This window comes from Cebus imitator, unplaced genomic scaffold (genome assembly GCF_001604975.1).
Source record: "Cebus imitator isolate Cc_AM_T3 unplaced genomic scaffold, Cebus_imitator-1.0 Scaffold312, whole genome shotgun sequence".
NCBI lineage: Eukaryota > Metazoa > Chordata > Mammalia > Primates > Cebidae > Cebus > Cebus imitator.
Window position 1 is genome coordinate 1,842,896 of NW_016107627.1, and position 3,786 is coordinate 1,846,681.

The 3,786-nt window shown below is 49.0% G+C and overlaps 1 protein-coding gene across 4 annotated transcripts in view; it reads right to left on the minus strand.

The window, feature by feature from the left end:
- The window catches only part of GGACT (gamma-glutamylamine cyclotransferase), a 77,083-nt gene extending 73,538 nt beyond the window's left edge, over positions 1 to 3,545 (minus strand). For 3 of the 4 annotated variants that reach the window (XR_005196171.1, XR_005196172.1, XM_017503576.2), the window contains exon 1: positions 3,456 to 3,545. The gene's annotated coding sequence lies outside the window, so the exon portion shown is untranslated. Of the gene's footprint in view, positions 1 to 1,153; positions 1,686 to 3,455 lie in introns of those variants that run through there. The other variant, XM_017503575.2, reaches the window with a different exon arrangement.
- Positions 3,546 to 3,786: the final 241 nt, after the last annotated feature.

Genomic DNA, 3,786 nt, shown 5'->3' on the forward strand with positions numbered 1-3,786 from the left:
AAAAAAAAAAAAAAAGCTGGGCATTGTGACAAACGCCTACAATCCCAGCTATTCAGGAGGCTGAGGTGGGAGGATGGCTTGAATCAGAGAGTTCGAGGTTACAGTGAGCTGTGATCTCAACAGAGCTAGACCCTCTCTCTAAAATAAAATGAAAGGATAACAGTCAACAAATTCTTGTCTGGATTTGGATTCAAACAAACCAACAGTAAAAATAAGTGCATTTTTGAGGTGCTCAAGGAAATTTGATCATGGACTAGGTTTTAGAAAATGTTAAGGAATTACTGTCAATTTCATCAGGAGGTGATAATTACATTATGGTTACACAAGCAAATGCCCTCTCTTCGGAGAAGCACACTGAACCATTTAGGGGTGAAATGCCATGTTGTCTGGAATAAACTGCTTTAAACTCCAAACAAGACTTGTGAAGTCCATTTGATAGATATTTGGAAATTCATTATGCGACTTCACTGTGTTTTTACATTTGCTTAAAGTTGGCCTAATGAAGCAAAAAAAAAAAAACTGAAAAAAAAAAAAAAAAAAAAAAAAAAAAAACAGAACCTTGATCAAAAAGTAGAGGTTATCACCAAGAGCCTTGCTTTCCAGGCACCCACCACCCCCGGCCGCATCCCTCTCCACACGGAGTCAAGCCTCAGTACACCAGTTGTTTGCCTTTCTCTGAACATTCTGTCATTTTCAGCTTCTTGTTTTTGCTCATGGTGTTGGCCAACCCTTCCACTCCTCTGCCTATAAAAAAACCATTCTCAGCCAGGCACGGTGACTCATGCCTGTAATCTCAACACTTTGGGAGGCTGAGTTGGGTGGATCACCTGAGGTCAGAAGTTCAAGACCAGCCTGGCCAACATGGTGAAACCACATCTTTACTAAAAAGACAAAAATTAACCAGGCATGGTGGCAGGTGCCTGTAATCCCAGCTACTCAGGATGCTGAGGCAGAAGAACAGCTTGAACCTGGGAGGCGGGGATTGAGGTGAGCGGGGATCGCGCCACTGCACTCCAGCCTGGGCGACAAGAGCAAGACTTTGTCTCAAGAAAAAAAAAACAAAACAAAAAAAAACCACCAACAACAACATATCACTCTCTGCTTAAGGTCTGTCCAACTTTGACCTTCTCCTGGCCCTCCAGTGAGCACCCACCTCTCAGCTCCAACAGCAAGCTGCCTCTGGTTTCCTTCTTCTCTACATTCTAGCTGTTTACCAGGTCTGTTACCTCATGATGCCATACAATCCCAGAGACTTCCAATAGCCGAGTCTTTTCTGTAAATCCGTCTCAGGGGTTATCATGACACATTTTATGGAGCAAGCTCCGCAGTCAAGGGGCCTCACAGCCTAAACACCACTGCCCTGTTCTCAGGAGTCTTACTGACAATTGAGCTTCAACTGAAGAATGAATTCCTGTTCAGCAGGACACTGGGCAGCCATGTTTAACTGAGGCCTCTTAAAATTCCTAATAGATTTTGCTTAGATGGAGGATGTTCTAGAGAGGACTGTGAAGTGCATGATTTTGTCCTCTTATTGTCACCTTTCCTTGGTGACACTGCTGCACTATATACACCTCCACACCAGCCTGCTGGTGCCCTGGCTCAAGGCTGGTGCAAAGCTTTCCAATGACTTCAAGAATGGACATAAATTGGAAATCTTACTAATAGAAAAATGAACAGATCATTTTTTTTTTTTTTTTGAGACAGAGTCTAGCTCTGTTGTGCAGGCTGGAGTGCAGTGACACAATCTCGGCTCACTGCAACCTCCGCCTCCTGGGTTCAAGCGATTCTCCTGCCTCAGCTTCAGGGGTAGGTGGGATTATAGGAACCTGCCACCATGCCCAACTAATTTTTTTTGTAATTTTGGTAGAGACAGTGTTTCACTGTGTTGGCCAGGCTGGTCTATAACTGTTCGTGATCTGCCCGCCTCGGACTCCCAAAGTGCTGGGATTACAAGCGTGAGCCACTGCACCCAGCTCAGATAATTTTTAAATCCCTCTTCTATTCTACTTACTGCTACCTGATATCCAAGAGCACCACAAATAACCATCCTCTTCTAACTGGTAGTAATTAACGTCCAGTTAGTAAAGTCAACTAGCCCAAATTATTTCCATACAAAAATCCACCAACTAGAAATTAATTTAATTTTGCAAACTCAACTTTTATAATACAAATCTCTACTAGAGCACAGTGGTCTGCTTATTCAGGAAAGTCTGGCTTCTCCTGCAAATAGTTTCAGGAAAACAAAGCATTTTGGGAAAATAAGGGCAAACTGCAGGTGCTCCTCACCTGAGGATTCAATAAATTGAATGAGGATAGGGAAAAGTCTTCACTGACAGGTAAACACACATAAGGACACGTTCGTGTGTGTAAGACCTACACTTTGTAAAGGTCACTTTTAGTTTTTAATTAATTTCTGGGACATTTAGCAAAATGAATAACCTTTTAAAAAAGGCCACAGGCCAGGTACAGTGGCTCACGACTGTAATCCCAGAACTTTGGGAGGCCAAGGCGGGCAGACCACGAGGTCAGGAGTTTGAGGCCATCCTGGCCAACGTGGTGAAACCATCCATCTGTACTAAAAATGCAAAAATATTAGCTGGGCATGGTGGCGCACACCTGCAATCCTAGTTACTCAGGAGGCTGAGGCAGAAGAATTGCTTGAACCTGGGAGGCTGCAGTGAGCTGAAATCATGCAACTGCAACTCCAGCCTGGGTGACAGAGTGAGACTCCGTCTCAGAAAAGGAAAAAAAAAAAAGAAAAAGCCACAAATCTAGTGCGTTTTCTTATCACTTCAATATTAATCAACTAAGCGTGGTGTTAAGAAGCTGTGTTCAAAAAAAACACCTAAGTCGGCCTCTGAGCCTACGGCGTTGTCCTTGGCCCAGAGAGTCAAACAGCAGTGATAACCATAATTAATAATCAAGGCAGTAAGTTTCTCCAAAATTTCAGAAGTTTCACTAATGGCTCCAAAGAAAGCTTAGATCAGAAATTCACAAGTGCCAGGACATGTTTTTAGATTTCTTTTGCAACTTTTAGTCTCCTTACAAAAAGGAAGTCTTTAAAATTAAAAACAACTCTGAGAAGCGTTAGCCCGGTTCGGCTCGGAGTCCTCTGAAAGGCGGCGGTCGCGTTTCCTCTGCAGGGAAGCAGCAGCGCCGGTGCGTCAGGCGGCTCCTGGCGTTGGCCGCCCTCCGCCCGTTTCCGCAAGCGCGCCGCTGGGAGGACGCGTTTGGGGCCCACTGTCCCCTCCCTCCGCCTGGCCCCGCCGGCGGCGCCCCAGGCCGCCTCCTTCGCCAGCCCGGGCGCCGGGTGCTGCGGCCGCGGCCCGGACGCCGCGCAGGGAGCGACGCCCCGAGTCCCTGCGAGCCCCAGGACACCCCGCGCGCCCCAGGACACCCCGCGCGGGGGGCGGAGCAGACGCGTCCCCGATCCCCGCCCGCGCGCAGCTCCTCACCTGCCGGCAGCCGGCGCCGTCGGGGAGGGCCGGGTCGGGGCGGAAATGCAGGGCCTGGCCCGCGCCTGCGCTCCCAGGCCGCCCCGGGCGGCGCCCCCTGCAGGCGGAACGCGAGGCCCGCCCGCCCCTGCGGCGCCCTCGCACACACCTGGCCGCGGGCACACCTGTACACCTAACAGCCAGACCCACCCACGCCGATGCCCTCCGAAGACCCCCCCCGCCGCAGGCACAGCGCAACCAGCTTCACACACCTGGGGACGCCCCACAGCAGTCACATCTACCCTAACACACCTGAGTACTCAGGATCAAGCCCCAACTGCGTGTGAACCCA